At 39.2% G+C, this 12,385-nt stretch overlaps 1 protein-coding gene across 5 annotated transcripts in view; it reads right to left on the bottom strand.

Annotated features, from left to right (window-relative positions):
* fgd4a (FYVE, RhoGEF and PH domain containing 4a) overlaps window positions 1–12,385 on the bottom strand; it is a 66,525-nt gene that overhangs the window by 42,105 nt on the left and 12,035 nt on the right. The window contains exon 1 of one of the 5 annotated variants that reach the window (XM_028450144.1): window positions 8,200–8,230. The exons of 3 other annotated variants lie outside the window; for them this stretch is intronic. The gene's annotated coding sequence lies outside the window, so the exon portion shown is untranslated. Of the gene's footprint in view, window positions 1–7,964; window positions 8,082–8,199; window positions 8,231–12,385 lie in introns of those variants that run through there. One more of the 5 variants, XM_028450142.1, reaches the window with a different exon arrangement.

Here is a 12,385-nt window from a genome sequence, read left to right as displayed (position 1 = left end):
AAAATTTAGTTTTTTGACACGTGACGCGACCTTAACCTTGACATATTTACTCCAAAAATCCACAAAATGAAAACTAAAATCCACAAAATCACAACTGAAATCTACAAAATTACAACGTGGCTGGAAAATACAATAGCTGACAAGAAAGACAAAAAATGTTAACATGTTGACAAGAAACCTATTTGTTCTTCCCTGTTTTAAAGTGTGTTTAATAATGCTGACAAATGACATCAATGTAGATAACGTGGCCCTTGAATCAGACTAATTTTTTTGTGGCCCCCACTGAGAAATGTTGCCCATGTCTAAATGTCTGATCTTAAAGGCAGACCGCTGACTTTTTGACCTAAAGACCCATTTGAGTTATTTTAAATGATTCCTCAGGCCAATATACAGCGCTTGACAGTATCAATGCTCCGAGTGGGGCTGCCCTCTTGAAATACCGACTATGTAAGTTTGGAGAGACAAACTGTCTTTCACCAGGTCATGTGACCTGGTGAATGCCTGGAGAACGTTTCCCTTTACGGCAGTCACGTGACCACAGGCTCGGATTTACGTAGTTCCCACGTGACGCCATTGCTGTGGGCAGCTGAAACGAGTTTAGCCTCTGTTCACAGCCAAAAGAGCACAGTTTCATGTTAGGTTTATGATGCACTAATCGCCGTGATAGTTCAGTTAAACGTGGATTCTTTAGTAAGAGAAGTCGGCAAGTCAGATCCGTAACTTTGGGATAAGGAATGGCTCTCAGGGCTAGGGTGCAAAATGGAGCTGCTACAGTCTATGGGCTGGAAGAGCAGCCGCCACCGCCGCGCTCTTCTCCCCGCCGCCGTTGAAGCGAGCCCGCCTCGCCGCGTCGGTGGAACTTCCCCCCTATTCCCTGGCCTTGCCGCCGTTGTCGTTGACCCGGCGTGCGCGGGGTCACCTGTCCGCCCCGGCCGCCCCAACGACCCTCGGCAAAGGGGGCCGATGACTGCAGTGAGGCCAGGGAGTGGGGGGGAACGCCACCGACGCGGCGAGGAAGGCCGACTAGGGGCACTTGACGTGAAAGTTACAGGTCTAGCACCCTCTAGTGGCTAAAAGTTACACAGTGTGACTTTAAAGTGCCCAAGCCTTCTTTGATGAATGACATAGGTGTGAGTTCATCAAAATGAACAATATTGGGGAAAGAACTTATTTATGTTTATTTTTGTGTCATCAACATCAATCTTCTATTTTGTCTTATTTCTTTCCTAAACAACTCACTGCTTATGTAGGTGTTAACATTACATCTGTCATAAAGGTGCAGGGAGTGGAGCCCTGAGGGGAGGAGTTCTCGGAGTTTATGAACATCACCTGCACTATTATAAATCAAATTGAAAAGAAAGTCAGTTTCACAGGAAAGAAGTATTACATTTTTAATGCTCTTTCAGTGACTTTTACAGATAAACTTCTCTATTTCAGGTTTTGGCTTGAACAGTTTTTATTTTCGGTTCAGAAAACCAGCACAGCTTGTTCCTCTAACTCCATTCTCACATTCATAAATCAAACATGTGCCTTAAGAATTGTGTACATCATGTCCCAGCTCTGTATAGTTCCATCTTTCTCAGCATGTTTCTTTCTCAGTCCCAGCATGTGAAGATAAGCTTTTAGTGTGATCTGAACACACTCCGTGACCCACGTCTAATAAGGGCAGGCCTCATTAGACGCTCAGGGTGATCTTTAAACAACATGCTTTGGTCATACTCCAGACTAGGATGACATCATAAAATATTTATACACAGTCTACTGGGCAGATGTCAGATCGACTTAAGAGTACGTATGAAAAAGGTTAAGGTTAGTATCGGACAGGAAGTGAAAAGTAGATGCTCACTACTGGACATAGAGTAACCGTATGTGTGATAGCATCAACAGAGATGCTTCCTTTAACCCTCCTACGCCCCACTTTCCACTGTGTGCCTCATTTTGTTCCATTTACTGATCTCTTCCTTTCTCTGCGTTCGACTTCTTCCATCACCTCCCTCCAACCTCTGTGACCTGCCCTTTTATCACCATAGAAGAAAAGATCACAGCTGGTGGGCTGAAGCTCTCAAACATGTCAATCAATATCATGTGTGCACAATTACTTCGTTTGACTGAGCCCAGCGGACCGGTGTGCTCATAAATGAACAACAATGCTTTTTCACAACTGACTCTTTTGTGATAAAAGGGAATAACCGTGGCTTTAAAGCCTTGACAGATTAAGTGTAGATATGTGAGAATGACCTATAACTACCATTTACACTGGCCATTATAAGAATCCAAGGTGATCAAAATGTGAAATTTTAAAAATGCACTCAGAACAGGCTGCTTTACTCCTGTTGACTGTTTTTATTCAGTGTCCTGTGTGTGTATTTTTTAGCAACATGCTGACAAAAACAACCATCTAAATTTCCACTGGACCATCAAAAACAACTGACCTCCTGAACTTTAAACACAGCATTACTTCCAAAAATAAACCCCTGAGAATTTTCCACAAACCAATTGCTCATGGCATTTCTAATACAAGGTGGCAGTTCCCATCAAACAAAAATTCAAGCCGTTCGCTAAAACAAGTTTCAGGCCACAATCGAAAGAATCTACAGATTCCGACAGATGTGTGAAGGACAAATAAAAATAAGAATCACTGCTTACAATCTTTGTTCACAATATGAGTTTAACATTTAAAGCTGCAGTGTGTAAGTTGTTTTGGCAACATTTGGTAAAAAAAATCACCTTTGAGCATATTGTAATACATAGTGTTTTGAATGGACAGTGTAATTTTGCAGCTTCTCCTGGCTCTGTATAAGACCTTTAGAAATCCAGGAGCGTGATGCCACCTTTCAGCCAATCAGAGATCTTTTTACAGAGTGCTCTATGAGCTGTTTTGGGGTGTTAATATTGGCTGCCCGACTAAAGTCGATGCGTGTTCATGCCCAGCAGGAGAAGTCTCCATCGCGGCACAACAGTTACACTGCAAAGCAAGCGGAAACAGGAAGACCGACGTGGTGAAGCAAGAGCCTAAAGGCCCAAACATATTCAGGCGGAACGGACTATTCGGAGGTCCACTTTGGGTTCTCGCGGATCGCTGTGACTGCGCAGGGCCTACCCCACAAACTGGTTTCAGAGGGAGAGTGAGAACAGACAGGATACATCGCATGTAAACCTGAGAGAAGCTTATCTAAGGTGGAGGGAACAGACGTAATTCATGTTCATGAGGATATTGATAAGGGACGATTGGTTTCGAAACAGGGAGGGGAAGGGGGAGCAAGGTTATTTCTCATGATTCTACATACTGCAGCTTTAAAATTATGAACTAACTTAACATCTTTGGGATCAAGCTTGAAAATTAGTGATACTAGTAAGAGTAAAAAGATTTTGTAGATAACAACAGAAGTCGATCACTATTCGTTGTAACCTACAGGCTATCACTGGCTAACAATTTGGGAGATTTGAACCAACAGGTTGTTTGCTAATTTTAGCCCCTTTGAGCCACTATAGGCCATTATTACATTTGGATTGTCAATTGCCAGTTAAAGACAGTTTGTTGACTCATATTTGGAATATACCAGATGATGTTGAAAAAAATGGGGTTTAAGATTTTGGCTAGTGGCTATCTCAAGTCAAAGTCTTCTGATGATAATCTGGAAGGCTACAATGCAAAAATTCCAGGCTGATTATAACAAATATATCTAAATCGAGCCTGACATGACCTGAGCCCCATTAGGAACGTATGCGAAAGACATTAAGGTTGACAAGATGATGATACCAGCTATAGCTGCTGCAAAGCTAATCAACTCTTGTCTTCAAAGGTGGCTGCCTTCCATTTAATTAGCATCCCACACACCTGATTAAAATAGGAATACAATTAAGCAGAAATATATGTAAAACATGCAAATCGAGGCATTCCAAAAACTGCGTTAAATAGATTTGGTCTATTTTATCCCATACAAGAGCTGAAAAATACAAAAGAAACAAGAGTCTTCAGCTCGATCATTAAAGACATTAAAGGCCCAACATGGCTCCTTCATTAGCCCATTTAATGTCTTCATGGCATTTACATGAGAAATGCAATGAGATGATTGTTATTAAAATGTTTTGCTTATTGTGCGTAATCTCCGTACAGTTTGTGTGCAGCTCTGTGGCTGCACTGACACCGCGGGTGGTGCCATTGTCACAATGATTGACGCACCATTTCCTGTTGCAAATATATTGGTTAGCAGCTGAAGTTTGATCAAAGCACCCGAGAAACAAATTATGTCTTGTATTTCAGTGCAAAGTGCATCTGTCACCTTCTCTAAGACTGTGATGTAAGGCTATTGATTCTGAGCTCATTCAATATTATTGCTACTTCTGTGTTATTAAACCAGGCCTAATTCCTTTCCTAAAAAAATTTCTGTGCATAATACTAATAATAAAGCTAGTTAGTGAATTCAAGCTTTAATTTAATATGAGTAGTAATTCATTTAATCAACTTTATCTTTGTTTATTTGATGTCATTTACTCCTCTGCACTGAGGAAATGTGGCAAACACAAGAGACTCATTAATGTGGAACAGATTTGACTCAATGCATTATAGATGAAGTAAATAGATGCTGAGCATAATGCCAATCAAACAGCGGGGTTGGGTGTGGGGGGTGGACTTGTTTCTCAAACAGGATCATTGTGTGTGGCATGAATGAGCCATTTGACTGGGACCTCCTGAGCCCATATTCTCCACTCAGAGCTGGAATGCACAGAAACAAAAACAAAAAAAGAGGAAGCTGGAGGCGAGCTAAAGTAGATAACAAGCAAAAAATGAACTTTTCACATTGCCTTGTGTTCACTTTTCTTTTCTAAACTGCGGGAAAATCCTCCTCTATACTTTTAATCGCTAGCTTTTCCCTCTTGGTGGAGTAAACGCTGTATCAGCATTAAGCTTATGTCATGGCAGGCTCCGTGTAAAGACAAACCTTAGTACACAGTGAGGACAAAAAGGCCAACAGCTGCCAAAACTCAAGGTGTGACAGCAGTTAAGGATTGGAAATCAAGGGGACACAGAGAAGTAAACAAGGTGACAGGGATAGTGATGACACTGCAGCATCTGACAGAGCACACTGAGCAAAGACAGAAAGACATTATGGAGTATGTATCTGTGAAAATGGAAGAACCATTATCTGATGGGTGATGCTTCCAGAGAAACATATGGGGACATCAGTCTACTTATCTTTTTCTTGCCTCCCGTCACCAGTAATGCTGTTATAGTTAGTGAGGATGACTGGTTAAGCTAGAGTGGAGATGCTTCAGTTTTTACCTTAAAATATTTGCAAACAAATTATAAACGATTCAACCTTTAACATGTTCAGCTAATATGTTCAACCCATTTCAAACTTATTGCTAATGTTAAGCAATGGCTAGGTTAATGCTTAGCTAATACTAGGTTATTGCTATTGCTTGGCTAATGCTAAGTTAGTGTTAATGCTAGGATAATGCTATTACGAGGCAAATGCTAGGTTAATTCTGATGTTAAGGCTATCGCTAGGCTAAGGTTACTGCTAGATTAATGCTATAGCTAGGTGAATGCTAATGTTAGGCAAATGCTAGGCTAATGCTAAGTTAATGCTAGGTTAGTGATATTGCTAGGCTAATGCTAGGTTAGTGCTAACTTTAGGCTAATGCTATGGTAATGCTAATGCTAGGTTAATGCTAATGTTAAGTTAATGCTAGCTAATGCTAAGCTAATGCAGTGTGACGCGGGCCAGCACCTGCATTCTCACTTGCATTTTCTTCAGGAAATGCAAATATTCTAGTTGGCAGTGACTTTTACCTTAAAACTAAGAAACTTAGTTACAATTAGCTTAAGGTGCACTACAGCTTTGTTTTTATTTAGATTGGTAAACTATGTTTAGCCAGCTGTGTTTTAGTTCTATGTTTTGTTTCCTATTTCTTTTTGCCCACGGAAATGCATTGTGGTTTTGTCTGTTGACTGAACGATCAAACGAGCAGTCATGGTGGTGCCCTTTAAGACAAGTTCCCCATATAAAGATATTCTCAGAAAGTCTGTTTTGTCAAGCACAAAGACAACATTGTTGAAGCTGTGTCTTTGCTCAAAGGTCTTATAAGGTAATCCATCAACAGTGGCCTGGATGGTATGTGGTGGAAAACAAGCAAGTGTGTACCGTAGAGTCGCCCACTTTAGCTAACTAGCATTAAAGCATATAGCAAATAGGATTTAAAATGTGTATTATAATAAAAATAAGGATGAGATGTGAATGCAAATGAACAGAAAGTGTCATTTTGATCAAGTGTTTATGATTCTCAATACAGTAACAACACTGAAAATGAAAGCTATAAAGGTGAGCAATTGAAAGTTGTTTTCTTTAAAAGTTACAAAATTGTAAAATTTCACAGAAACATAACTTTTTCATTTTATTGTTTAGTAAAGAAATGGGGTTACTTTTTAAGTTAAGTAATTAGAAATGGTAACTACTTACTATTTTCAGCAGCTAGTACAACACTACCCTTTATACACAAGACTACATCTTTACTACAGTCTACATCTTTAGCGTGGCTAATGTTTGTATTAGATAAATAACATAATGGTACATATAAAACATCACACATATGTGGGTTCAAGGCCTGGGACCAAGACTTGTGTCCTTTCTGTTTGGAGTTTCCATGTTGGTTTTCTCCAGGTACTCCAGCTTCCTCCCATGATTCAAACAAACATGACTGTTAGGTTGATTAGAATCTCTAGATTGCCTGTGAGTGGCTGTCTGTCTGTCTGTGTGTGTGTTTCCCTACAATGGTCTGGAGCCCTGTCCAGGTTGTTACTCTGCCTTGTCCACGGTGACTGCTGGGATAGGTACCAGCAGACCCATGCGACCCTGAAACCAGCAAGCGGCTTGGAAATTGGACGGAAGGACATAAACGGACGATAATTAAATCATAAATTTTTTGTTTCTGTATTGGATTAGAGTTGGAGTTTACAATCCATATATTTATGTTCTACATTTTCTTAGTTTGCTAGATTGTTTGATTACTTTCAACCCTCTCTGGTAGGAACCCACACAGAACCCAGCGAAGAGCCTTCTAGCAGAAAAGCACCAGTCAATGGTCGCCTCCTTTGCAACTGAAGCTGCAGAGGCCGATAAGACTCCTGCGGATATTCGCCTGCATGGGAGGCTTGGAGTGGAAAAGGCAATAGAAAAATACACTGCTGCAGATAAAGTTAATGGCTTTAGCTGCAGAGATCCAGCGAGACAGTAGCCAAATGAGTTACAGCGAGTCAGTGCACACACAGCAGGGAGATGGAGCGGAAAGATTGATCCCTAAGAACTAAGAAAAACCACCACATACATATAACATATTTTATGATCGCACAATCTTCTAAACTAACTTACATGATATTAGTGGCAGGGTAGTAAGTAGTTTTTTTATTTCCCTCAAGGTTTATAGGAGCAACCCACGGTACACATGAACACCTATATAGAAAGAATCCACACACACACACACATATTTTACCACAACTTACTCTAGACGGGTGAAGCTAAGATCTAGAGTCTGTTATGTTTTGTGTGCACATGTGTGTGTGTTGCAGATCTGTAAAGCTCATAGGTCAGCATCTGACACACAATCAACACTTCAGGACAGAAAAGGAACAGGCTCCCACCGTGAGCAGATCTAAAGAGTAACAACACACACACACACATATACACACAACTTTGCAACAGCCCTCGCCTGAAGAACATCCTGTGGTTAGATTTAGGGTTTTATCTCTTGTGATCTTCAGTTCTTCCCTTTGTTAACCCTCAACCTCAGCAGGTGACTTCTGTGGGTGTGCAGTAAACCATTTCTCTCCAGTCCTGACCCTACACTCATTCCATCAAACAGCTTGGTGTACCCAACGCCCCACAGCTGTGGTTAAATTTCAGATGCAGCGTCTTGGTCCTGGATGATGGATAAACGTGTGTGAAATGAGAGAAGCAACAAACCTGGCAGTGGGAGCAGTTAGGTGGAGTCCACTGGGGAAATTAAAAAATCCACTGTCGGACCTCTCCTTCCCTCCCTCCCTCCCTCCTTGTCTCTCTGCAGTCTGTCTCTTACACCGGCAGGTTCAGGCTCGTGTAAAAACTGCTGCCTCGTTGCTATCGGTGCATCCTCCTCTCTCTCTCTCTCTCTCTCTCTCTCTTTCACAGACACACAGACTTCTCCACCCAGACAACTCACCCTTTGGCTCAGCCTCTTGATGCTATCCTCTTTGCAATGTCTTTCTCTTTCTTTAAAGCAAGGAGAAAAAAAAAAAAAAAAAAAAATCACATTCCAGAGGAGAGAGATAGCATATGGCGGGGGAGCGACACTCAGCTTTTGGAGCAAAGCCCCCTCTGTGTTTGAGTGTGTGTGCACCCTTGGCTGTGTGTTGCATGGACAAGCAGTCTCATTGTGCAGCGAGAGGGGAGGGCCGGGGGGGAGAGGGGGAAGAAGCCAATGGCCGTAGTCATCGGCTGTCCTTCCTGCTGCTGCTGGTGGCGACAGCAAATATAGGTGTGACACTGCAACCTCCCCCTTTCAAGAAGAAAGAGCAGGGTGTGTTGGGTGGGTGACACAAGAAAGGCAAGGCATCTGTGATGAGTTGGTCCTTGTTTAAAAGAAAGAGAAAGCTTGACAGATTGGGCTGCAGAAATGCAGCATCATTTATCAACTTAAGCCATTCTAGGAAGGAAGTCACTCTTCCTGCAACAGTCAAACTGAGCAGCAAAGTGTAGATGTAGGGTTATAATAAAAAAGGGAAACAAGCGTTTTTTCAGCTGAAAAGTTAAATGCTTACAAAAATAACATTTTAATTGATATTTGGGGATGCTATTTTCAATTAAATCCCCCATTCTTTGAGCATCTTTAAAAATTGAAGGCCCTCCAGAACATTTAATACTGTTCAAAAGTAAACACGAGAAAACATGACTCATTATTTAACTCACCATATACTTCAGTTCTTCATATCTTAGTAACTCTAAATCAACAAATTCAGTAAAAAATGAGAAGGCTTGCAGTTTTACTGTGTTTCATGATTGCAATCATTTTTACTCCACTAAGCCAGGGGTGTCAAACTCAATTTAGTTCAGGGGCCACAGAGTTTATGCTGGAAAATGATTCATTTCAACATTATTGTGCCCTAGTTTACACTTCTACGTCTTAAAATACAAAATATGTAAGAAACGGACCATATCCAAGGAATAAGTGACAGATATCAGTCCCAACAGGGTCTTCACTTTAAATTTAATAGATTTTCTGACCAATTTCAATTTTATTAAGGGAAATATAAGTCATAATTTGATAAAAAAATTAAATAATTTTGGGAAAATTTTCAACAGTGTAACATTAAAAATGACTGCAGTCATGCGTTATACACACTGAGTTAACGGTGAGCCCCTGCAAATATTGTTGAGTTTCATTTATACAATGATTCATGTTTTCTCTGTCATTTTTACTTTCTCCTGTGGGCCAAAATGGATGCTCCAAAAGGCCGGATTTGGCCCCCGGACCATGAGTTTGACACAGGGTGCTTGAAGTTTTTTGTAAAACCCTGCAATTTTTCACCAAAAACTTTCCAAATTCTGCAAATTGTTATCATTATATTACTATTTTTGAGAAAAAAATTGTCACAAAATCAAGGAGTTTTGTAGTAAAGACACTAAAAGTACTGATAACAGCAATTTATTGCTTAAATATTGTAATTTACTGAAATAGTTTGTTTATATGTGCACAATAATAATTGTTCTTTTTTGTCGAAGAAAAAAATCAGAATTTTTCTGCACTGAGGATCAAACTGTGTCGTTAACAGCTTTTAAACTAACATTAGTTTGACATACCTGCTCTACGTAATCAGACCATGTACCTGTTAATATGATTGTGTGTGGAAAAGATGTATTGTCTTTATTTTTAAGTATATTTATACTTATTCAGTTATTCAAGCATTCACAGTCAAGTTTTCAAGAATCTGTCTATAATTTATTACATTTAAAGAACGCCTTCTTCCACTTATCTTTGTCAAACACAGCAAATCAAACGTGTTTCATATAATTTTAAAATGAAGAAAAAAAAAAATGACAACCCAAAAACACAAAACAAGTGAAGTTAGTCACATGACGTGTAGGAACTGTTTTTTTAAGCTTCAGGTTTGACAAGCACGAGATATTTACACGAGCAGAATTCGTGAACATTTGAAAAATATTTGTTTTGTGTCTCAGTTCAAACCATTTGGGAGCAAAAAGATGAAAATCCTCCAAAATATAAAATATAAGCCTTATGCTTAATTTCATTTACTTGGTCACTTTAAATCTGAGTTAAAACCCATTTCCTGCATTGTTTTAAACTTGGTGTGCAAATCATGAAATGATTGTGTGTAGGCTAATCATGTTGCTGAATCTGATCTTCTTGGACATGATAATGTTTAATGTTTCCTCTTTTTTTGGTTTCATTTTTAGCAGTGAAACTAAGCAGCAGACCACAGAGCAATGCCTCTAAGTGTTGACGCAGCGAGAAGTCACACAGTCTTTAATTGTTGAGCCTGTCAGAGAAAATGAGGGCGACACAGACACAGCAGGAGAACGGCTGCTTTCACAAAGAACTTTCATTTGATAATCACACAAATACTCATTAAGTCTCGCCTCAGGTGCGAAGAAAATAATGGCTTCATCATCATCAAAGCCTTCACTCTGTTACTTCTCAGCCATTGGGGTCATGACCTCTATCATGACATTATAGCATGTCAACATTTTCACCTCTCGATGCCAAGACATTGAAGGTGTTCAGTGAATTAATAATTCAATAAATGTGAAAAATAACAAAAAGGAAAATTGAAAATTAAATGCAAATAAATAAATATAAGTGGAAAAAATACTATTAAATAAAAATTGTCCAAAAATTTAATATAGATTGATAAATTAAAGCGGAAAGAAACATTTTTTTTTAAATCTTTTACTTTTATTCATTTTATCATTTATTTTATACATTTTTTTGTGCTTTTATTTATACTTTTATTCTTTTACTTTAATTTACAGGTTTGGGTCACAACAAAATATATATGTAAATGAGGGGGCTGTCCTAAGTGTGTCTAATTCTTTATATTTGTATTTATTTTTTAACTTTTGTAATTTTTCACCACCGCGCGACCCTGAAAATTTTTTAATTTTTCATGTTTATTTATTTATTAATTTAATTTTAATTGTGGCAGGTTTGGCCCTCCATAGTTCAGTGGAGATTTGGAAAAATGGGACCAAGTTTGATTTTGTTTACATCACTGACATTCACCATCACGCTATGACATCACAGCATACGCAATGGTAGCAAGGGGAGCCCTGCCTAAATGCTGACCCTGCCCAGATCCCCACTGATGCTTCACGGGTCAGTCCAACCCACTATGTGGAGTTCACGTGTTGTAACGGCAGAAGAGCGACTTTGCAGTTTTCTTTTTACACATTATCTTCAAAAAGATGATGTAAAAAAATGTAAAATGATTTTATTGTATTTATTGCAGTGAAACAACAAAAAATTATTCAGGCTGAAGAAGCCAACAAACATCATTAAAGTAACAGGCACATTGAGGTGAATGCTTCCTCAAGCCTAATATTTGATTACTGATTTCAATAAACAAACCTTTCAGGAGACATTATTCCTTCACTCCTATCAGGGAGATGGCCTGTTGTTGCCATGGTGACACATATTGTCTTTCAGACAGTGAGTAATGGACTAACTATTTAAGTATTCACTGTTGGTTCCACTATAAGCAGGAAGTACTGGGACTGGGGTGATGCAGAAGAAGAGTTATGGATCCATATGGTCAATAATTCAAATAGATACACGCTAAACACATGCACACATACACACAAAGGGATGGAAGAAGACCTCACCCGACTTTTTTATGTGCAGCTTTCATCAAACACTACTGATAATATCACTTCTGGCTAAATCATTTCATGCATCTTCTCTACAACAGATCAACATAAGAGAGATAGTAGCACACTCACACCTTTGGTTGATAATTAACAGAATATATGTGCATTTAATCCTCTCGTCTGTTGCCAAACACACACACACACACACACACAGACCAATAAACACTTTTTTCTCTTATAACTCCTTCATCTGGCATTTTCTCATCTTCCTGTCATCTCGCTTTCACAGTGTTGCACCAATCTAACACCACAAAAGAAAAGAAGCACCAGTGAATAATCATTATTTTACTTCAAGCCAATTTTAGGCATTCAATGATTTATTGTCCAATTGGAATTTCAAAGTAAAAGCATAATAACTAATTTGAGGACGCATGTGCTAAACATAAAAAACAAAATTGATTGATGAGTGTCTGCATTTCTGATTACTCCTCCTTCTTTATTTGGCAGTGAATATATACAAATAA

This window comes from Gouania willdenowi, chromosome 6 (genome assembly GCF_900634775.1).
Source record: "Gouania willdenowi chromosome 6, fGouWil2.1, whole genome shotgun sequence".
NCBI lineage: Eukaryota > Metazoa > Chordata > Actinopteri > Blenniiformes > Gobiesocidae > Gouania > Gouania willdenowi.
The sequence above is the reverse complement of the archived record's forward strand: the minus strand, read 5'-3'. Positions and strand labels throughout refer to the sequence as shown.